Raw genomic sequence first — 23,710 nt, 5'->3', positions numbered from 1 at the left:
GCACATTTAAAGAGTATTTCTTCCCTTATTTCACCAGAGGAACAGGACAAAATTAATATTTATTACTAAGGATTGGGCAATATATTACTCAATTGAAATTCATGATTTTCAGAGAATAATTGCAACAAATTTCAGAGTTTCTAGTAAAATGGAAAAAAACCCACTACATGAGGTAATACAGTAGTCAAGAACTTTTCCAATTTAATGCCTATGATCCTTGAACTTAGATGGCTTTTTCAACATCTTTGCAGTTCTACTGTTTCAACTAAAATCTACCATGGCTGTATTGTTTATTCAACATGGAATTCACAATGATATTCTTTGCAGTGCAGAACTATAATCTATGGCTTTGTATTGGGCAACTGCTCTGGCAAGTGCAGAACACTCATTTTCCATGAGTTTATAACCTCTGCTGAATTCTATCAGCATGCAAAAGAGTCTTGGGGGCCAGGACAAAAGTGGTACTAGGGATATTGTGGGAAAAATTAGGGGATCAACTGACAGAGTTATGGGGGGGTGCTGATTTAATCACAGCTCTAAGTACTTAGCCCTCTAGTTAGCATGCCATCATAGCCTATAGTTGTAACTTTAACGTCCAGTTCTAAAGACTGTGATAATAGCTGGAGGTGATGTCCGGGCCATTACTAGGATGATACAATGGAAATTAACATTCCAATTTACTAGACTGTAACAAAACTTATTGGATGGCAGAGATTTTAATTTGTTATGTTCACAAGAAGAGTTCTTGGGCACTCAATAAATGTTCGTTACTTAAATGATTATTTTACCAAATTAGTCTCATTTATTAGAACAAATAAATTAACCTATTTGAGAAAGGTTAACCTTGACTGTATCTTTAAGTTTCATTCATGGAAAGATCGATTGCTGTATGGACAAGTCATCATTGTCCTTTCTCGACTCCCTTGAAATGAGTACTGATGCATCCAGACAGATGATCTTCAGTTCAGTTCAGTTCAGTCGCTCAGTCGTGTCCAACTCTTTGCGACCCCATGAATCGCAGCACGCCAGGCCTCCCTGTCCATCACCAACTCCCGGAGTTCACTGAGACTCACGTCCATCGAGTCAGTGATGCCATCCAGCCATCTCATCCTCTGGCGTCCCCTTCTCCCCCTGCCCCCAATCCCTCCCAGCATCAGAGTCTTTTCCAATGAGTCAACTCTTCGCATCAGGTGGCCAAAGTACTGGAGTTTCAGCTTTAGCATCATTCCTTCCAAAGAAATCCCAGGGCTGATCTTCAGAATGGACTGGTTGGATCTCCTTGCAGTCCAAGGGACTCTCAAGAGTCTTTCCAGCACCACAGTTCAAAGCATCAATTCTTCGGCGCTCAGCTTTCTTCACAGTCCAACTCTCACACCCATACATGACCACGGGAAAAACCATAGCCTTGACTAGACGGACCTTTGTTGGCAAAGTAATGTCTCTGCTCTTCAATATGCTATGTAGGTTGGTCATAACTTTTCTTCCAAGGAGTAAGCGTCTTTTAATTTCATGGGCCTGGAAATTAGAAATGCTACCCATGTCCCAGGAAGTTCCATGAACTCAGGAAAGATGGGAGTTGGTGATGCTTCCCCATTTCCTGCTGGTTAATGAAGTAACAAATACAAGTTGGTTGGGGAGAGTGTTATGAGTTTAGTTGGGACATAAATAATTTATTGTACCCAAGGAAAATCTAGAAGGTAAATGTACCCAGAGCTCAGAAGGTATGGATTTTGGAGTTATCACCAAATAGTGATATCTAAAGCTTTGGGTGTAGGTGAGAGCACTCCAAGAAAAAGCATGTAGAATGAGAGAACAGGAGGGGTGAGGCTAGACTGTCTCAGCACACCATAATTTAGGGGGCTGGCAGCAGAGGAGGAACCAGCAAAGCAATATGACAGGACAGAAGGATGTCACATAGGCATCAGGCCGTATTATGGCGATAATTAAATGATGCAGAGATGCTGAACAAAAATGTTCTTTACAAAAATTACTGAAAGGACATACATGAAAATATCTTCAGGTCTATTCCTTATTGGTAAAATTGCAGGTGTCATAGTCTTCCTTCAACTTTTCTGTATTCTACACAACAAATATCAATTACATTTCTATTAAAAATACTCTGATAAAGTCTACAATATTTTCTGAGAACCAAGGGCAAACGACTATTAGTTCCTAAGTAGCTGAGAGCCTCTGTGCTGGGCACTACACAGAGGATAAAATGCCGAACAAGAGGATGGCTCTGTTGTTTTACAAAAAGGAATGGAAGCTGGTTTGACAAGGGAGTGGTGTGGGGCACAGTAGCAGGAGATGAGGCTGGAAAAGAGGTCTAATGTCAGATTATAACGGGCTTTTTATGTCTTGAAAATAATATGGACTTTATTCTGAGGGCCGTGGAGAAATTTTTGAGGGGCGGGGTTAGGACTGGAATTGTGCTTCACCTGAAGTTGATTTTCTGCTTAACCTGGATGTTAACCCAGATGAGTTCGAGTTCGAGCCAGAAGCCTAGTCCCCAGGCCACTGCCATAACTCAGTGAAGCTATGCAGAGGGGTGGGAGAGGGGGTGGGGTCAGAGATATCTGGAATCAGTATCAACAGGTCCATATGATGGGTGGTGTGTTGGGAGGAAGGAAAACATTAAGGACCACGGGGTTTCTTACTTGGGGTCCACAGGGTGGGTAAAGACTGACAAAAATTCTGCAGAGTTTGTATATAGTTACTCTAATCATCTATCACAGTCATTGCTTTATGAAATAAGAAAGTGAGTGACTGTAGCAAATAGTATTCTATCAGAGGGGATAAAAAGTAACAGAATATGGCAGATCTATTTCTGGGACCACAGCCACAAAGCAGAATCCTAAACCCGCCCCTCTCCTCACCACATGTGCGTACGTAGATACTTTTACCCGTCTGTAAAGCTCAATACTTCTGTGAAAGAGGACTGCTGGAGCTATGTTTTTAGGTTAAGTGTTTACACATACGTAGCTATGGCCTCCTAGGAATGGACTTCCTGTGTGAGGGGAGAGAGATTTGGGAGAAGGCCAATGAAAAGTCATGTGGGGGAAGGAACAGGTATAACGAGGTCAGAATCTCTATTTTACAGCAAGGGACCCCAAAGTGACAGGTCCCAAGTGAACTGTGTTAGTCTGAGCTAACACCCTTTGAAGGGAACTGGTGCAGCACTCTTGCATTCTCTAAATCATCCCCATTTCAGGGCATTGAGGACTGAGGCCTTAGGTTAAGCAACTTGACTGGGGAATGCCAGGTAGTAAGTTAAAGAGGCCAAATCGGAACCTGGCTGGAAGTACTCCAGTATAAACTTGTCTCCTGGTCCAGCCACAGTGAGACATCTTTCAGGAAAATCCGCTCTTACCCTTGCCCATCTTAGCTGCAGGCAGGGAACTTCTAGGGGAGGGCCTTCCTTATCGCCCCCAGACAGGGTCCCAGACGACAGCAGCCCCTCAAATGGTTACACCCTCAGCTACTGATAAGGGTTTAAATAAGGTTAAGGACGCGTCGCTTGGCCCAGGTAGTGCACTAGTATCTAAGTAATGCTGTCTTGTCAGTTCATTGCTCTTTGTGTTCCTTGGAAGTGGGCAGTGTTACAAAGTGAAGTTTTACTCACTCGGAAAACAGGCTGTAAACACCTGCCCCACCGACGGGATGGCAAGAGCGTTGCTTCCACGAGCCGCCAGCCTCCTCCCTCCTTTCCGACCTTCGGGTCGCCCTTTAGTATGGGGAGTCGGTAGGGTACCTGCTTTCCCCGCCTGCCGCCAACCAGCTGACGCCTGGAGCCCAAGCTGGCGCCCCCGGAGCCCCCCGCCCCCGGACCCCCCGGCTCGAGTGGTTTGAACGCCCGGGTGCGCGGGCAGCACACTCACGAGCAGCCGCTTGTTGCTCCCGCGGCCGCGACGTGGGGAAGTGAAAATGAAATTGACTTTTCTGAGAAATGATGAAAGCGGCGCTGCCCGCCAATGAACGGCGGCGGCGGCGAACTTCCGCACCTCCTGGCCGGGAGGCTCGCGGCCTCCCCCCGCCTGCACCTCCCGGTTGCACAAGCTTGAAACAAACACTGGGGAGGAAGGGCGGAGGGAGGAGGGCGGAGCGGGGTGGGGGGGGGGGGCGGGGGGAGCGCGGAGGGCGGGCGGGAGCGAGCCAGGCTCTGGGAGGGCGGGGGGCGGGGGGATTTCCAGCCTCGGCGCTTCGCAGTTTCCTCTCCTTGTTTTGCTTTCGATCTGGACTGTTCTCAGGCAAGCCGGGGAGTAACTTTTAGTTTTGCTCCTGCGATTATTCAACTGACGGGCTTTCATTTCCATTTCACACACCTTAGCAACACTTAAGCCTTGCGGAATTGTATTGGTAGCGTGAAAAAAGCACACTGAGAGGTAACATTTTTTTCAAATAATAGTCGGGACTGTGCGTGTGTGTTTTTCTCGAGGGCATGTTTAGGACTGGAGGGGATGTGTGTATGTATGTGTGTGTGTGCGTGCGCGCGCGTCCTGATGGTTTGACACGATGTTTTGCAGACGGAAAATGCTGAGGTTCATAAATATTAATACTGATTTTTGGAGGAACAGTCGGCGCTGTTATGGATCATCTGGTTTTAGGGGAAGCAGGTTCGGTTGCTGCTGCTGCTGCTGCTGCTGCTGCTGCTGAGGCTGCAAGGAGGAGGAGGAGGAGGAGGAGGAGGAGGAGGAGGTTGGTGGAGGTTTAATTTCACTTTTGGATTTGCAGATGCGGAGAGCTGGCTCCATGGACACAGACCTGCTCTGTGCGATCCTGCGCCCCAGGTGGTGTTTGTGGGGGAGCAGGTCCGCTGGAGTCGGGCCTCCTTTTAAAAACAACATGATCGCGTGCATGTGTGTGCGTGTGTGTGTGTGTGTTTACAGATGCCGGCGCCACCGGATCCGAAGGACGGGAGCGGGTCGTTCTCTTCGCCCGGCGGCAGCGCCTCTCTCCAGGCAGCCTGTGGCGTAAATAGGCAGGAACCCGCCGTTCGCCCGCAGCCTGCGCCCCGCGCCCGGGCCGGGAGAGGCGCCTCCCGCCGCGGCCGAAGGAAACTTGATGGGGCGCCGGGGGCGGTCCCCGGGGCTCGCCCACCCTCGGGGCTCGGGGAAGGGTCGCGGGCATCGGGTGCCGGGGGCCGGGGGCCGGGCGGGCGGGCTCCGATCGGGGCTGCGCGCGGGGCCTGGCCGGCGCGCCCGGCTTCCTGGGGGCTGGGCCGCTGCCGCCACCGCCCGGGAGGGACGCGGCGTCCTCCTTCCCGCCGGCCAGTGTCTGGCCTGGCCCTGGGGCTTTGTCGCTGCACTTGTCCCCGCGCGGGGCTGGAGGTGGTGGGGCTCGGGCGGCGAGTCCCGGGAGGGGTCAGCGGTCCGGGCCGCGGCCTAGCGCCGGGCGCCTCCGGGTCCCCGCGGGCGCCCCCCGGGCCGGCCTCGCGCGCTCGGCCTGACCCGCCTCGGCTACGGAGCGGGCAAGGTGGGGGCGGGGAGCCTCTGGGGACCGAGCGGCGCCCCGCTGGCAGGCCCGGGGCTGGGGGTGCCGGCGTCCCCTGGGGGTTCCGGGGCGCGGGCGGCGGCGGGGTGGGGACGCGAGTGCCCGCCCCGCGCCCTCCGACCCCGCTCGGGGCGCAGAGTGGCATTCGCCAGCCGGCCGAACGTGGTTGGTGCAAAGCCGTGGCCGCCACTTCCTTTCCGCCTCGCGGGCCGGGCTCGCCCACCAAGCGATGCCCGCCGCGGCCCATCGTGGCGCCCGGCCGCTCGCTGTGCCAGGGAGCCGGCTCTGAGAGGGGTCGGGCAGTCTTTTGCAAGTTGGAAGGGTTTCAGGACGCAGCTCACCTCCCCCCACCTCCCCCCCAGGACGCACCGGCATCTCAGTTTGGGCCCCAGGTGTGGCTGCGTGGGGCTGCGCCCTCACCCCCTTACCCCTTTAGAGGGGAAGAAGCGGAAAGGAGGCAGGCAGCCTGAGCCGGGCGCATAAACAGCCTTCCGGGCACCTGGCGAGGCGCCGAGGTCAGCCGGTGTCGGCGGGACCCCTGGTCATCGCTGTAAATGTGACCCTTGGCACTGGCAGTGGAGGTGGCCACGTACTGGCGGCGTGGTTTTCGGTCGTCTTTGCCACTAAAGGATAGTGTTTGGAACTTGGGGACATTTTCCCCGCTTCCTCCCTCTCCTGCCTCCTCCCTCCAGTGTGGGCAACGGTAATGCGCCCGGTCCTCTGTTCAGAGGAGTGCTGGCATCTTCCCTCTGCCACCGGCCTCCCCGTCGCTGTGACTCGGTCTGCTTTTGATGAATGGCGAGGGAGGGTGGAGGAGAGTTTTATTTCCTGTTGTGGATTTTCAGGAATCACCAAAGTTGCTGTCAAGCCTGCATTCGTTTATGAGTTTTCAGACCGACTGCAGATAACATTGAGGACTCAGCAGCGTGCGCTTTGCTTTTTGGTGCTTAAGGGCAGGTACAGAGAAGGGCCTGGCGACAATCTGGAAGGGAAGGTAGATGGTCTTGACGTTAGGCAGATGCAAGCTCCTTGCCACGACCTGGAAGGTCCATTCATGCACCCGCACTCAGGATTTTCTCTCCCCACCCCATCACTCCTTTTTCGGAGAGGGAAAGGACAAAATCCTGAAAAAACTTGTGTTTTCTAAGAAAACTTCAGTAGCTGGAATATTGAGGATTTCATTTGGTATTTTTTAATACCTTGGAAAATGTATTGATTGATGGGGCAAAGTCCAGAATTTCACTATAATTAGTGAATGGTTATAATTTATAACAGCCTGTTGTGTTAAGAAGTTAGATTTTGGCCTCCTGGATCCAAGTTCTTGTCTATTCTGATTTGTAACTGCTTCTTAATATTAAACATCTACATTTTTCATTCTCAATGAGTTGGGTTTTTTTTCTTTTGTCCTTCAAAAGTTAGAGATAATTCTGCACACTTCAGACTTACTTACCTGTTAAAGTGTCATGATAATCCAAAGTAAGGGTTTGTGGCTAAATTGGAGACCGATTATGGTGAACCGAAGTCCTGACAGCTCCATGAACCATGACCCAGTCTCTCTCTTCCTCTGCTTTCCCGTATCCTTTATTAGGCAAATATTCAGTATACCAAAGCTAGTTCAAGATGTTTGAACTTAGTAGTGGAAACTTTAAAACTTTGGGCATTTAACATTGGGGAGTTTGGTCTGCATCAATTTTCTCATGTCTCCAAGGACACTGTTCTTTTATTCTTGGTGTCATGGCATATAAGCTTCGTTGTTTTTAGAGCACTTTGATGAAACTTTCCTTTTGATACTGAACAGACCAGTGAACTCTAAATGGGATATCTGGGACGTGGTTCTGTTACGTGCTTCATACCAGAAAAAGGCTTAATGCAGATAAGGGACTTTATTCATTTAATAAGTATTCATAGAACATTCACTATGCCCCCGACACTGTGCTGGGTTCTGGGGCTTTGACTGAGATCAGGAAGGGAGTTTCTTTACCTTTTGGGGAAATTGCATTCTAGTGGGTGAGCTGACAATGCCTAGCCAAAAAATAAATACAGTAATTACCTTTAGGGGTGAGTTCTATGAAAGGTGATATCAATATCTGATAGGGTTGCTTTTGGGAACAAATGAGATACTGTTTTGAAAGAAGGTTGCGTAAGTTACAGCAGTCTACAAATGCGTAAGGCATTCACCTTCAGAATTCTATCAGGTTCTCCTTAACTTCCCACTCCAGTATTCTTGCCTGGACAATCCCCTGGACAGAGGAACCTGGGGGGCTACAGTCCATAGAGTTGCAAAGAGTCGTATGGGACTGACCGACTAACCACGCGTGCATTCTTAACTTTAAAATCAGGGAATCATGACTGTGGATTAAACACTGACTTTCCTTTAGAGAATTTTCAGCAAGAAGTGATTTTACTTGTTCTGAGAGAATATAGAGAATGGTAAGGAATTAAATACAGAATAACTATTTTATATAGAGCATTAAAATCTTTAACAAGACATCTGATATTGTTAGTAAGTGTTTTTCTGTCAAAAGTTAGATGGTGTCCATGGAGACCAAATGATATAGAAATAAAAATGATTGGACCAGTGTATTTTCCCTCCTTATATCAAGAAAAATCCTTTCCAAGCTCATTGTGTTTTAGTGTGAATTTTCTTCCTCGTTGCTGAAGACTCTTCATTATCTGTTACAATGGATATGCTCTTAACTGATTTTACTTTTTGCTATAACATCTTTATTATTTTTGGCCATACCATGGGGCATGTGGGATCATAGTTTCCCAAGCAGGGATGGAAACCGAACCCCCTGCAGTGGAAGCTCAGAGTCCTAACCACTGCTCCACTAGGGGAGTCCCACTATGACATCCTTAAAGCGAGTCAGTTAACTTGCATTTATTGGATGCTTACTATGTACCTAACACTATCTATGTGCAAATGATATGTGACAGCGTATGTGAAAATAAATGTAATAGATAGTATATGTTTATAATAGATATAAAATACTTAAAGGAGTATATATAAATAACATACATTGCTGGGAAATGTCCATTATTCTTAGCAATAAAGCCAGTTCTTCTTTTGGTCTGTGTGGGACACATGTTCCTTTGAGCACAGGGGTTGGAAGTTAGGGCCTCTGTCCCTATTCACCCCATTCGTGCCCTACTTTTGGCCTGAGTGTGATCAATATTTGGCTATAATTTATGCCCAAGTCAGGGTCAAGCAGTGGCCCTCATAGTGGGGGTGGCTGGTGAGAAAGGGAGTGATGAGATTTGATTAAATCTTGATTTTTTTTTTTTTTTCCAGCAAAGAATGGTAACTTATCTATAGGATCCAGATTTAAACCCAAAGCCAATATTTTATATAAAATACCAAAGGCAATACACAGGCAGGAAATCAAGTCTGCAGGTACCTGAGGCTGGGTGGTGACCCCTCCAGAAGACCCATAGTCACCAGCAGTTTTTCCTCCAAAGATGCTTTTAAAATGATTTCCCATCTTAACAGCTCCATCTTTGGACAAACAGCCTCTGAAACAGATTGTGTTTAGTTAGGAAGACTTTATGGGCCTGTTTTTATTCCTCAGAGGCACACTGCAGTTAGAAATCATGGTTGACCTGAGAACCAGCATCAGCAAATCTAGATGATCCAGTTCCAGCCCGAAGCAGAGAAACTCGATGTTGGAGGCAGCTTGGGCAGCCATTCCTTAGGTACACTGTTAGTCCTGTTGGACCTTCTGAGGTTCTGAAACCAGCTGCTGTCTTCCTCTGCCCCCCATCAGTAACTTTTGAGTTCTGCTGGGGGTCCAGGGACCCCAGGATATGAACCATTGCAGTAACTGAGGGGATTATTTTGTTAAATGAATGCAAACGTTGGGTCCTTATTTCATTTGCTTATTAAATATCTGTTGACAGCCAACATGTCCAAGGCCCTGGATAGTGGAAGGTGCATGGACTCAAAGAGCCCAGAGGCCTGGTGTTGACTTTCAGCTCATTTGTTAACTCTTCACTCACTTCTTCTTTCTGGACCTTAGTTTTCTCATCTGTAAAATGGGGTTCTATCATCTTTGGTAGTATCATCTTTGAGGGATGGGACTTATGTGTATCAGAATCATGGAGAGGAAGAGGCTTTTAGAAACCACCCAGACCTTCAGATTTGAGACTGAAGCCCTTTCCTCTCCTTGTCTCTCCCTTTTTGAGAATCCCTCCCCCCACCCCTGAGTAGCCCTCTGACATTGACCAGGGTGTCCTGGATCCCTATCCCTCAGGTATGTGGGCCAGAGCAAAGGCAGAGAACCACTGAATCAAGGGTCTCTTCTCAGGGCTGAATCTCTTTTTTTTTTTCGTTGGCTCCCAGGTCAGGCTATGCAGGACAGCAAGCAGATGGAACTTGTTAGCCACCTTTTAGGCAGCTCTTTGAATAGGTACTCTATGGTCCCTTCCCCATTGACTCTGGCCACATTGACCTTGCTTGTCATACAGAAATGGGATCTGTAGTACGGTTGTGATATTTTGAATTTTCTGCTCTGAACAAGCCCAGGAGGATTGTGTTTCATGAGTCTGTCTCTCTCTAGGAAGGTCACAGAGTCATGGGTTTGTTTGTTGTTTGTTTCTGTTTTGGCTTATATTCCCCTTTATCGGTTTAGTATTCAGCTTTAATAAGTAGGAAAGAACACGAGTCAAGCAAAAAACAGCTCTGTGTGTCCCATGCCCTGTGCGCACACCTTGTAGCCCCACACTTAAGAGACGAGAAGGCTGTGTTCTTTCTGGTGCTAAGCATTTTTATCTCGGGGGCAAGGCCAATTTAGTTCAACAAAATACCTTGCTTTAGAATTCTGCGTGATAAAAGCTGGTCCAGTTTTGATTAAGCATTTTTGAGAGTTAAGCAGTTTCTCTGTCAGTTTCATGAATAATTTCTTTTCCAGCATCCTTAGCAATCTGTTGCCGTCTGTAAGAGCATTTGATATACACCTAATGTGATCAAAGGAAAGACAGCTTCCCATTTCATCTATTCTTTTTGAGCTTGCAGATGTCAGGATTTTGTAGGAGCCAAAGAAATACCTTCTAAATAGAAGACGCGCTCCTGGCCCCATGAGCTTAGAATCCAGCGGACTTTCCCCTGACATGAGGTTGATGTTTTGAATGAGGAGAAGCTACATACATGTTTCAAGTCATATCTAAGGTGTTACTTTTGAAGAGCTTTTCCTGTGCTCCTTACCCTAAAATGATTGAAGGTGATGAGAACAAGGACAGTGATGGACGAGAGCGTCCTGGCACCTGATTAGGGTGTCAGTGGGTGTGGGGGGTGGTAGAGTGTGAGTGGGGAACGTGACAGTCGAGGGAATGAGGTGATGAGAAAAGAGACGAAGGTGTGGGGTAGAATATTGCCTCTTGAATTGCTGAGTGAGAGAGACTGAAAAGGGAGTCAGACAGGTAGACTTTGTGTCTGCCACAAATGTCATTGAGACGTTTTGCAAGTAAAGAGTCAAGCTGGTAGTTAATTGATAGTAAATGCAGAACAAGTTGAAATGCTAGAGGACCCTCCACTTCTAACTTTGGAGATTGGCCTTTTTTTTTTTTTTTCCCCTGGGGGATCAAATTACTAGGTATGGCCAACTTTAGACAAGTAAACAGGAGGCTGTGAGTGGTCACCCTTTGGGCATGGTTGAAACCACGTCAGAGGTGGTATTGGAGCCAGAGAGGATGGAGGAATTGGTGGCCTGACCTGAGGCCTTAAGACTCAAACTCAGTTACCTTTAGAGGCAACCACAGCCACCTCGAAGAAGATACATGTTGATGAAATGGATCAGCAATACTGTCATAGCCCTTAAGCTGTCCCCTCCCCCATGCTCGTCTTCCTTGCTGCTCTTTTATTTTTTCCAGGTTGTAGGAGGTAAGTAGGGAGTCCAGGAAAGAGAATCGGCACAGGGTTAAGACTGAGCTATGATACCATCGCTGGTACTGCGGGCACTGTAGTTTGGAAACTAAGCACTTGGTACTGTAGCTGGGGTATTGTACTTTGAAATAAACTTTATGGAATACAGTTAGGTGGTGTACACTTAATGTCTTAAAAATGTTGAACTCTCTGTTCCAGTAATCCCACTTCTAGGAACCTACAGATGTGAAGTAACCAGAAGCAGAACAAAGATTTATGTACAGGGATGTTTACTGTTCGCTTCTGTTGTAGTGAGAACTCGGAAACACCCTAAATCCCCAACAATAGGAGTACATTTAAATGAGTTACAGTGCACCAGGCCCTGAGTACAGATAGCTGATAAAATTCATGCTTTTGCATTTAATGATGGGAAGGTATTTGGGGTGTATGTTGAATGGAGAAAAAGAGGATTTTCAACTGTGACCTTAATTTTATTTTTAAAACGTGTGTGTATATACATCATTAAAAAAAAAATGGAAGGAAACATTTGGATGGTGTGCTTATGGATGTTTGGCTTTCTCCCCCAAATTTAATACAACAACACAATTACTCTTACAACCAGAAAAATATACTCAAGACGACTCTGAAGTGTCCCCTCAAACCTCACCTCTGGTAAATGTGGATGAGGACAAGTAAATCGGATGTTGCTAAGGAGGGTGTTGTTCATGAGCTTGGCCATTCCCAGCCCCTCTCTGCCTTGATGTACAGAGCCAGGCTGTAGAATCAGAGCTTTCCCAGCCAGTGAGTGCCTAGATATGCCCTTGTCCTGTTTCAGCTCTTACGGCTTCAAGATACCGAGATTGATGGTTCCTTTGGGAGGTTGGGACACATTGTTTTATCAGCAACTGTGGAGGGTCTGAGATGTTACCCGCTTCACAGATACGTCCTCTGTGTATATGACAGAAGCACCTGATGGGGGTAGGAGGCAAGAGTTCTTTCTTGATCTTTACAACCAGGTCAGCAGCCAGAGAGATGCTACGGTGTTGGCCTCCCATACCTAGACCTTGAAGTGATACCATTGAAAACAGATGGAACCTGGGTGTGGATTACCTTCCATAGACGACATCAGAATGACCATCCCTCTCCGCTGCCAATGGTCCGGGGTGGGGGGGAGGCGTGTGGGTAGAGAGAGAGATTGTGTGCGTGCTCAGTCACTCAGTCATGTCTGACTCTTTGCGACCCCATGGATTGTAGCCCACCAGGCTTCCCTGTCCATGGGATTTCCCAGGCAAGGATAACTGGAGGGGGTTACCGTTTCCTATTCCACGGAAACTTCCTCTGCTCCTTTCCTCTTCTGAGTCAACGTCCTCACCTTTTGGAACGTAAGGCTCTTACCAACTACAGGTGTCCGTGAGGTCATGGCTTTGCCCCTTTTGAAATGTACATGCTTAGAGAGGTAGGGCCTCCTGAGACCCTGCAAACTTCACCCAGGAACCTAGTCAAGGCTGTAACCATTTGGCCCTCTTAAGAAGACTAGAGAAGTTTGATTATCCTTCTGGAGCAGAGCAGTTAGTTTAGACAAATGGCTCCAGAGCCAGTTCCTGTGGTAGGTGAAGAGTAAAACGTTTTGAGGGGAAGTGAATGCAACCTGCCCTGTCTTATATACACTGTCTTTATACCTTGTTGGTTCCTGTATCACAGGTGGCTTGGCTATTTCACAGGAGCCCTGAAATCCTGGAGGTTTTATTTTCCCCACATAGCAAACTTTACACATCCCCATGGGATTCTCCATGGGGAGACTCTAAATGGGATTGAGTCTCTGTGTGTCTCAATCGGAGTGTGATTGAGACTTTCTGACTTTCCATAACTGAAGAAGCCTCCAAATCTGGAATTTGTGTCTGGAAAAAATTTTTAGAATAGTTTTGATTCCTTTATAGACATGGGAGAGGTTTTTCTGGATGTGTTATGAAACTGGGGTTGGGTGTAACCATTAGGAGTTTAGAGGCAGAATGCCAAAGCACAGCTGAGAAAAAAGAATATTGATTAGGACAACACTATCCAATACAAATAGAATGTGAGCCACATGTGTAATTTTTAATGTTCTAGTAGCCACATTAGAAAAGTAAAAAGAAGCGCATGCTCAGACACTCAGTCATATCCGACTCTTTGGGACCCCATGAACTACAGCCCACCAGGCTTCTCTGGCCGTGGAATTTTCCCAGCAAGAATACTGGAGTGGGTTGTCATTTCCTCCTCCAGGGGATCGTCTCAATCCAAGGATTGAACCTGTGTCTCCTGCATCTTCTGCATTTTCAGGCAGGTTCTTTATCACTGATCCACATGGGAAGCCCCAAAAGAAGCAGGTGAAGTTAATTTTAATGCTCTCTTATTTAGTCCAGTGTGTCCAGAATATTATCCTTTCAACATGTAATTAACATAAAACTATTAATGAGATCATTTGCTTACTTTTTTTTCATGCTGACTGCAAAATCCACTGTATCTTTTGTACCTTCAGCACATCTTAATTCAGTCTGGTCACATTTCAAGCGTGCAGCGGGCGCGGCCATATGGCTGGTAGCTACCATATTGGACGGTGTAGGACTAGGAAATGAAGCAAGTTGTGAAGAGAAATATAGGGAAACGATGTAATACAGCGACTCAATCTAAAAGAACCAGGAAAAAAAAAAAGCAGAGTTAGAGTATTCATTTGGTTATAACTGCGTCTCCCTGTGGGTCCCCCGCCAACCCTACCCCCTCTCATCAGCTTAAAATAATAAGATGCTCTGAAACTCTTCAGAAGCAACACACTGTGGGTGCCATTCCTTTGGCCATAGTCCCAAACACCTTGAATATTTCCCACCCTTTTGAAGTGCTGTGAAAAGTGTCGATTCCCTGGATTTTCCCGTTTGCAACACCTCCCCGACCAGGTTTTCTGAGACCTGGGATCGTGTCGTATTTCCTTGCATTCCCCACCCGTGCTTGATATGCAGTAAGCACTGGGTAAATATTTGTTGATTTGATTTTCAGCCCGAGAGCGAAGGTTAGCTCCGAAGCCTGGATTCCAGCTCAAGATGGATGGGCCAGATCTCTCTTGTGTTACAAACCCAGTGGTGTATGTACGGAGCACGGAAACCCTGGGATTTGTCACTTTGCGTTAGCAGTTATCACTTTGTATTAAGGAGTTCAATATCCAGAAGGTGGAAAAAATGGCCTGGTTTTCTCCTTTGGACCAAGGCCTTTACAGAAATCTTATCACTCGATTCCTTTGACATTTATGTTCCAATGCTGATAGTAATACCTTCCGGTACATGTAAATAAGCTTTCGTTGCTGAGAAACCAGAGGTATACATTTGGGAGCTGCTACTTTCTTGGTGGGTTAGTTATTAATAATAACTTTTTTATTAACAAACTTTCAGCCCGTAACTTACAGGCAGGGAAGTTCTTTTGAAGTCAAGCCCTGGTATCTTAACAGTTGCTTTCATTTGTACGCTCTGACTGTAATTGTTGGGGAGAAGCAACAGACATAGCCACAGAGCTCAGGCAATTTATTTTCCTGAAGCCTTACCTAAGAACTGCTTAGGTAGCTTTTCTCTGTGAGATTAAATACGACCTTCACTGAATCATGTTAGCAGGGCCAGCAGCTAGAAAAATAAAGACTAAACCAAACCTTCAGCAAAGAAATTCCCAGCTGCTCAGCGGGTCAGAACTTTCTTGATTGCTTTCTTCCAATGAAAACACTGTAGATTAGTTTTAAGTGAATTCTAGTAGGTTTGGGGATTTGCAACTGACAGAAGAACAGGAAAGTATAATCTCACTTTAAAATCATAATCCTGAAGGTAAATCTTGATTGACTCTTTGGGGGGATGTTGGGATTTTGTTCATATGGGAAAACTTCACTCGTGTGCACTGTTGAGCTGACTTGGAATGTCAAGGTCCTCAGGGATGAGGGGACAGAGAAATGAGATGAGAAGCTGGTGGCCCCAGGGGATGCTCTGGGTTCTTGGGGTGCTCTCGGTGGCCCTGAGGACCGACACGGATGGCACCCCTTTCTTCTCTCTGTTATAGAAGCGAAGTCCAAAGGTCCCAGGAGGGAATGTGGGTGAACTGCTATTTCCCCTTTGGGGTGTGGCTCTCCTGGTGATTCAGGAAGTCAGGGTGAGTTTAAAATATTATAGGAGAGGGTTTATGTATTTGCCTCTCTTACATGTGCTTTGAATGCATCGTCTTTTTTTTTCTCTCAAAGTCAAGGTGCAATTCGGGTTGCAGTCTGGGCAATGGGGTCAGTCTGGACCCTGAAACGAAGGAATGGACAATTTTGATCATTCATCCAGTTGCCGTTTACTCTACAGATGTGTACTCAGTGCTGACTCCATGGGTGGGGAGAAGGTGTAGAAAGGTAGAGAGGTCTTCAGCTTGGAACTGAGTGAGCCAGGCAGATGGTGTGTGTTCCCTGCAGTGAGGAGCCTCGGTCTGGGCGGCCGAGACCTCAGGTTAAAGAACTGACTTGTGGTGTCTGCCCCTCCATGGACCACCCGGCACCATCTCAGGTTGTCCGGGACACCACAGTGTGGACGCAGCACGTTTTGGGGCCAGCTATGTATGTTTTATTTTCTAAGGGACAGATTCTCAGTAAAGCTTATCACAGGCGTAGAACAAGGTCTTGTTTCATCGTTCTGGCTGCTGCTCTACCGTTTTCCCTCCCTGGGTTTGGCATCTTGCTTCTCCCTCTGTCGTCTGGTGTCCTTTGCCATAAGTGTCTGAGCCTTGATGATGGTTATCTCCGCTTTCTACTTCCCCTCCCCTCTGAGGGCAGACTGGAACTGGCCGTGCTGCTGCTGACACACGGCTTGGAATCCCTCCCTGGAGGTTTGTGCCAGGAGAACCTCGCTCCTCACATACCTCACATGGCTTGAGATGACATCCAATTTAATTTTGAAAATCCATCCTTTTTTGTGCATGTGTATATGTGGTCAGTAGATTACCTTTAGGTTACCTGGAAGTAAAGTATGACTATTGTCCACGACAGGGCTCATGGAAACAGTGACAGCAAGCAGTGAGTTCATGAATGCGTGTCTGGTCATTGTTTTTTTTTTTTTTATTACTATGGTAAAAGTTACATAACACAAAATTTCCTATTATAATCATCTTTAAGTATACAGTCCAAGGGCATAAAATTCATTTACAGTGTTTGCAACTATCAGCACTGTCCTTCCCCAGAACCATCATCTCAAACAGAAACTCTCTACCCATTAAATAAAAACCCACCCCCCTCTGCATGGACAGCCACCCTTCTCCTTGCCTCCTCTAGGTACTTCATATAGGTGGCATCAGACAATATTTGCCCTTTTGTGCCCGGCTTACGTCACTCAGCAGGATGTTTTTCATGTTCATCCAACATTGGAGCATGTGTTAGAATGTCCTTCCTTTTAAAGACTGAATAATATTCGCACACTTTGTTGATCCATACATCTCTCGATGGGCCCTCGGGGTTGTCATTACCACTGGCTATTGTTGAGTCATGCTGGTGTGAACTCTGCTATAAGAAGTATCTGTTTGAGTCCCTGCTTTCAATTCTTACAGTCCAGTGGGTCATTCTAGGTTTAACTTTTTGAGTCCAGTCATTCTAGGTTTAACTTTTTGAGAAGTTTGAGAAGTTTGCCATATCACCTGTACCACTTTACATTCCCATCAGTAATGCCCAAGGGTTCCAGTTTCTCCATATCCTAGCCAGAATTTCTTCCCTGGAATTTTTTTGGTAATAGCCATCCTAACTGGTGTTTGATGGTCTCTGTGGTTTTGATTTGCATTTCCCTAATGGCTGGTGATGTTGAGGATTTTCCCACGTGCTTCTTGGCCATTTGTATATCCTCTTTAGAGAAATGTTTCTTCCAGTCCTTTGCCCGTTTTTGAACTGGTTGCTTTTTGTTGTTGTTGAGTTGTAGGATTAAGTCGTTATTTTATGGGTTCCAAAGTCTGGTCTGAAAACTCAAAAAGATATGGTCTGAAATACTATTATGGTCTGAAAACACAAAAGATTCTCCCTTGTTACAGTATGTATATAACATGTAGTATAAAACCAGTGAAAAATTTTCAGAATTTGAAAAATGTTGAGATGTTGTAGAGCTGATAAAGCACCTATTGAAGAATTAAATTATACTGAATGAAGTATATCAGAGGGGACTCTGAAATGGGGAATCAACTAAGAGTACTTCACGTTTACAGCTGGAGAAATCAAGCAGCCTGCCCAGGGTCACGTGGCCAGATTAAGTCCTTAGTATATTTTGTTGAACTCAGTAGTAAAGAGTTAATTTTTTTCTGTTACGTTTTGAATCCTAAAGTTCTGGTAAGAGAAACAACATAATGCTTGAATATGCTAGTGGATTAATTATATCAGCTACTCATATGGTCATCTCTGACTCATATAAGTACCTTCGATACTTGGGGCTCATAAAAAGACCCTAGGGTTCAGTACTTTTAAGGTATTTTGGATAAAACTGAGTAAAAGCAGCCTCAGAATAACATTCGGGGGCATGAGAATTTATACATAATACTCTCAACAGTGGTTTGATAACTACCATTTGAGCAGATGAAGCAAAATAGTGCTGTTATAACAGGTCTGCTGGGAAAAATGAATGAAAGCATTTGTGTATTTATTGTGAATAATCGACAGAATGAGAAACCATGTATTTGTCCTTAATAAGAGCTATAGTAGATGACAAACTCGGTGAAATGTCAACTTTACAGTAGCAAATTTATTGTTGGTTTACTTTTGTGTTCTGCTCGAATTTTCTGCTTCACTCAATCCTTTTGAGAAGTTGGTCTTTATTGAATAATGTAGCCTGACAAGATCATATATGGATTATAACTCAGAGTGAATTGTAAATAATTGGGAAGCAGATAGATAGCTGCAAAAGTCTGTATTCCCTTCAGGCTTGGGGCCCAGACTTCTAAAAAAATCTGTAAAACTAGCCTCAAGTAGCTAGGAAAACAAATATGATGTTGAAGTTAAGTTGAAGACTCCTTCCTGCAGACAAATATTTTAAATACAACTTCCAAAAGAGTTAATTCCTTCAACAGACGTTTCTGGACTGCTGGTGTAGAGATGCAAAATTGACAATTCCAGCTTCTCACGGAGCTTATCATTTAGTTAGAGAGACAGGCAGGGAAATAACCATCTGTAGGAGCAAAAAGAACAATGTGCTTAATGGAAGCACCACAGCAAAGGCTATGAGAAGGAATTGGCAGGGGCTCTATCTTTCACCAGGGCAATGAGCTTCACTATGCTTTCCACCAATTGTAGGAACAGGGCAGGTTCAGCCAGTTTCCTGTGGGGGCTCAGGGCATCTTTGGTTGAAAGAGCAGTAAGAACAAAACCATGAAGGGTTGGAAATTCCTTCCACTCTTGGTGGATGGAGAGTTCTCTTGTCTGATGGGAGCAGACGGGTTAAGGGAGTATCAGGGATCATTCCTGGTAGGCACGAATACTTTCTTCAGTGCATGTGTTCCTGTGTTTACTAGCAAGGAAAGGCTTTATTCTGAGTGTAGAGCAAGTTTTTGGGGAGAAGGGTTATTGGGGATTTGGAACATCTCCCCACCTCTTACATTTTAGATGATATAGATGGTGAGTCTTCAGCAGCTGGAAGTCAGTGCTGTGAGCCTTCCTTGCTTAAGATAGAAGAAGGTTTAAGGATGATGCATGCATTTCATTCATAGAGACACGGGCACTGCAGGAAGGACCAGACTCTGGTTTTGATAATAACCAGGCCTGTCTAGGAGATGTTTTTGTACGTTTCTAAGAGGAAGTGATGCAAAGGTACAAAAATATTTTTTGTATCTTCTTCTGTTTGTTTTGATTTGGCTTTTAGTGAGAGAGAAGTTATGATGACTAGGTTCACAGTACTTAAGTGAGGGGACGATAGAGACTGCTGCTGTTAAAACAGACGAGAAACTCAAGTTGGAGAACCAAGATGACGGCCCAGGTGCCCCCAAGCCAGAACTTGGCACAGCAGAAGTGTTTAGGGTGAGGCGTCCCAGCGGCTCCAAGAGTGACTGGATCTGGCTTCATCTCAGCAGCGGGACTTGCCGTTGGCATCGTATCCGCCGTGCGCTTGGCCGTGTTATCCGAGTGACGCGATGGAAGAGCTTGGAAGGGCTGGCTCATGGAACCTTAGGGGCAAGCCTCAGTTTGGAGGAAGCCTGGAGGAAGCCGTGGGTATGGGTGCACCCGGTGGGACTTCTTCCCATCTGCACGCGACCCCCGTCCCTCCCCACCAGCATAACCAGGTGACAGGACAGAGGCCGTAACTGGTTAACGGCCGCAGTGATAGCATTTCTTGGATATGTGCTGGGCTCTTTGCTTACGTTTAAAGGTCTTATTCAAAGGCCCAAGATACTTCGGTGTTGTATTTCAATAGATCACGCTCCAGGTTTATTATCAACAACTGCCGTGTTGAGCTGATTATAAATTTGGGAGGACCATCGTGGGAGGGCTCAGCAGAACGACTTGCATATGCCCGGCACTCAAGAAACGTTGGATGAATTAACTCGGAATGATTGACCTAGTTCTCCCATTTGTCATTTCCTGTCCAGACAGACTCCTCTGTGGGACCTCAGAGCCAACGGGTGTTTTCTAATGAGGAGCAAGGCCCCGACAGCAGGTGGGAGACACCTCAGCCATTTGTGCATGTGCCCTGGGGTGTGTGAGGGTGTCTCCCCTCATCAGACAGCAGGGACCCTTGTTAAGGTGCAAGGACAAAGGTCTCTCTGTTAGCCAGCCAGCCTCAGGGAGCCTTCCGGCTGTTTCTCTCCCATATCCGCCCATTTTTCCTGGGGCATAGCTTCTCCGAATTACTAATGGTTCAAACATGCCATCATGCCGCTTCCGCCCTTTCCTTTGTTGCTGTGCAGGAAGTTTTTTCCTTCCTTTCCGCCTGAGGCCTGAGATCCCCTACCTTTCCAAGCCCACTTCAGATGCCCCCTCTACTTTGAAGCCCTCTCTTCTGGGCTTTGACGTAATCTAGTAAAACTCCCACAAAATGCCTTCTGAAAAGCTCAGGGTCCTATGATTGTCAGGTTGATGAAATGACCAGGGTAAGTCCAGTGCAGAGAAGAAACCAAGAACCAGTCGTGTTGATGAGTTCAAGCCAGGAGGGGTGTATTATAACTTCTGGCTCATCCTGGGAAGCTTTGGCATCTTTGATTTGTTTCTCTAGGATGCCTAGTTTTGGAGCTGGTTGTTTTTCTGTTCCTGCCTCTGTCCTTATAATGTAACCTTTTTGAGGACAAAGATCGTGTCCTGATTGGCTTTGTATTCCCCACAGAGCTGTTCACAAGATTCTATGTTGTGAATGAAATGTTAAATAACTGTAATTCAGAAGTTTGCTAACATACTTAACTTGGTTCACCTGCAAAAAATGTCATGAAAATAGTACAATTTTTCTTTATTGGGGTTGCATGCTTTAGCAATCTTCCCCCATCCCCTCCCACTTATCTGTTACTTGTTCATATTGTAGTTCCATCATCACAACGTGTATTTCATGTCATCTGCTTTCTCCTCCCCATCCCCAGCCCCAGTGGGTTTTCCAGGAGGGGTTCATCCACTGTCTTATCAGTCTGTAATTACTACATGATGATTCATGTGCCAAGGACCATACCTGATCTTTAGGGAAGATGAGTAACAGACAATTCCTGCTCGCAAAGACTTCACCCAGAGCTGTGCCTGTTTTCAAGTACATGAAGCTGTGAATTTCAGTGGAGTTTAGATGGTAGGAGGGATGAGTCAGGTAAGAAGTCAGAAAGGTGGGATGGGGCTGAGTTCCTGTGAGTCCAGATTTTATTCACTGGTCATTGTGGAGCCACTGCAGTTTCGAGCCAGGTGATCAGACGTTTGGGAAGAGGCATCTGGCCAGCACTGTGCAACGTGCAGAGGGTGCTCACATTCCAAAACACGGACCCTGGGGACCCTCCTGCTCCTTGGGAGGAATTCTGGGGTGTCCACTCTGCTATCAGGTGGGGTGCTGGCTCTGCTCTTTGGGATTTCTTGGGGGATGTTTTAGGGGAGACCAAGGCACTCATCTCATACTTTTCCTCCTAATAGAAGCTGCTCTTTATTTGTTTCTTCCTCATAGCAGCTCTGCCGAGTTGCTATTAAGATCTCTGTTTACAGATGAAGAAACTAAGATTTGGACAGGTGACAGGGTGTAAGTGGTGAGATTCCCATCAGGCGTGCTTGACACCAGACCTGTGCTGTCTTCCAGCACCTTCTGCTGAAGCCAGGGAGGGGAGGGAAGCCAGTGTGGTCCTGAGAAGGGCTGGTGGAGAGGGGGACATGGTGACAATACAGTGGATGCCAAATCCAATTTCCAGGTACTGTTTGGGACTTGGTTAGTGGCAGTAAGTAGCTTTGAAAAATATTTGAAGACATTTCTGCAGCTTGTAAAGGAAAGATGTGTTCTTGAGTCAGGTCTTAATGTATTTGGGGGCGGTTAGCAGTGCTGGCTCTCATTTCCAGTTGGAATTCATCAGTGATTTTTTTAAAAAATGCACTTAGATTTTCATAATTTAGATATATCTGGAAAGTAATCTGTGCAACTTCACACAGTTTCTCATTTTTTTTACAAGAAAGAATATTACATTAGTATATGTAACAGATTTAGATCATTGTAGTGTGGTGGTTTCTTTTTAATGTTTTAGAAACATTGAAACATCCATGAATAGAATCATTACTGTGGAAGGTTATAGTTTGTCTGTTGGATCTCAACCGGATTTGAGCAAAAAGAGCTGAATTGAATGGCTCTGTAATGTTATACAATAAAAGTGTGGTGGTTTAGTTGCTAAATCGTGTCGGACTCTGTAACCCCATGGATTGTTGCCCAACAGGCTCCTCTGTCCATGGGATTCTCCAGGCAAGAATACTGTAGAGGGTTGCCATCCCCTCCTCCAGGGGATCTTTCCAACCCAGGGATTGAACCTGGGTCTCTTGCACTGCAGGCAGATTCTTTACTGACTGAGCACCAGGGAAGCCCCAATAATAAGTATAATAATTATAATAAAAGAGAGAAGAAGAAGGGGAAGGAGAAGGAAGAAGGGGAAGAGGAGGAGGAGTAAAATAAGAAGCATCAGTAATAACCTTTATTGAGAGTTTACTGGCTGAAGGGACAAGCTCAAAGGAAATCCCCGAAGGAAAAGCCACAGCAAGAAGGAAGCTGTCAGAGACCCTGTGGATGTGGAATGAGGGGAAAAGATAGTGCCCTTCAATCCCAGCCTTTTTTCGGAGCAAATTATTTTCAGGCAAGTGTCTTTGGAGAAGCATCAGTTTTCACCATCAGTTCAGTTCAGTCGCTCAGTCGTGCCTGACTCTTTGCAACCCCCTGGACTGCAGCATACCAGGCTTCTCTGTCCATCACCAACTCCGGAAGCTTACTCAAACTCGTGTCAACATCATCCGCCAGTAAATGGATTTGAAATCAGATGGCAGCAAACAATTTTGTCATTTTAAGCAAATAGGTTTTCTTGGAAGGTTCCAGTATTCTGAATTGCTCTTCCTCGACTTTTCTAACTGAAGTAATGAAAGCATCTCCATCCCCCTTTTTCCACGTCCCTTTGTTTGTGTTCCTAGTGGGACAAAACACCCAGCATCCATAGGTCACAGAGAATCCTATGGCGGTGGCAGGTAGGCAGTGACTTGGGTGATGTAAAGAGCTTGGAGAATTTAGGTCCTGCTCATTTCCTGCCGTGTTCTTCCTTCCCAAGCTACTGTGTGTATCTCAACCATCCGCTCTGTGGTCCAGAGTTTTCTCACATGCACCATCTTGTTTAACTTCTCCTGTGCTTTCCTGGGGTATTTGAGGACAGAGACATCTTTTCCGGGCTTTTGGACTGCTGGCTTAACTGGATGGCTCCAGAGACACCCACCTATTCATGCGAAGAGGGACAGTCTGAAATGGACTCCCTGCTTAACTCCCAAAAGGAGAAGTCACGGCTTTCAGGCTTTGCCTTACTGCAGAAGCAGTGCTCAGAGGACATGCTGATTAAGGGAAAAATAGGGTCGCTTCTTTTCCCATTTTCCATATGGAAAGAAGGTTTGAACATGCAGTACGAGCCTGAGTCCATATGCTTTGAAATCTGTCCGTGGTTCTTGCTTTGCTGAATTGCAGAATCTGATGCCGCCTAGGTACATGGGTCTGGGGCCAAACACACAGAGTGGTCACAGCACGACTTTAGATCTATGAAGTCTTTTTTAAAAGTCAGTCTGCCCTTCTAGGTCCTTACTGCCTTCTGGGAATTCTTCTAGAAGATACTTTTTTAAAAGGTGATGGATTTTTTTTTTTTTAATGCTCTTAGGTTTCTATAATTTAGATATAC

General features: G+C 46.1%; 1 protein-coding gene and 2 long non-coding RNA genes across 4 annotated transcripts in view; 1 reads left to right on the top strand and 2 right to left on the bottom strand.

The window, feature by feature from the left end:
• Positions 1–779: 779 nt before the first annotated feature.
• On the bottom strand, positions 780–4,021 carry LOC139180220 (uncharacterized). Its single transcript, XR_011564539.1, has 2 exons — positions 3,623–4,021; positions 780–2,079 (listed from the first exon to the last, which is right to left on the bottom strand). It is a non-coding gene; the product is annotated as an uncharacterized lncRNA (long non-coding RNA).
• A 170-nt stretch (positions 4,022–4,191) lies between these two features.
• The window catches only part of IRF2 (interferon regulatory factor 2), an 83,716-nt gene continuing 64,197 nt past the window's right edge, over positions 4,192–23,710 (top strand). Inside the window, exon 1 of one of the 2 annotated variants that reach the window (XM_070781707.1) lies at positions 4,192–4,382. The gene's annotated coding sequence lies outside the window, so the exon portion shown is untranslated. Of the gene's footprint in view, positions 4,383–4,727; positions 4,788–23,710 lie in introns of those variants that run through there. The other variant, XM_019953488.2, reaches the window with a different exon arrangement.
• On the bottom strand, positions 13,421–14,291 carry LOC139180219 (uncharacterized). Its single transcript, XR_011564538.1, has 2 exons — positions 14,208–14,291; positions 13,421–14,010 (listed from the first exon to the last, which is right to left on the bottom strand). It is a non-coding gene; the product is annotated as an uncharacterized lncRNA (long non-coding RNA).

The sequence above is a fragment of the Bos indicus genome, chromosome 27, assembly GCF_029378745.1.
Source record: "Bos indicus isolate NIAB-ARS_2022 breed Sahiwal x Tharparkar chromosome 27, NIAB-ARS_B.indTharparkar_mat_pri_1.0, whole genome shotgun sequence".
In the NCBI taxonomy this organism is placed as follows: Eukaryota; Metazoa; Chordata; class Mammalia; order Artiodactyla; family Bovidae; genus Bos; species Bos indicus.
This window is presented reverse-complemented; position numbering and strand designations above follow the sequence as displayed.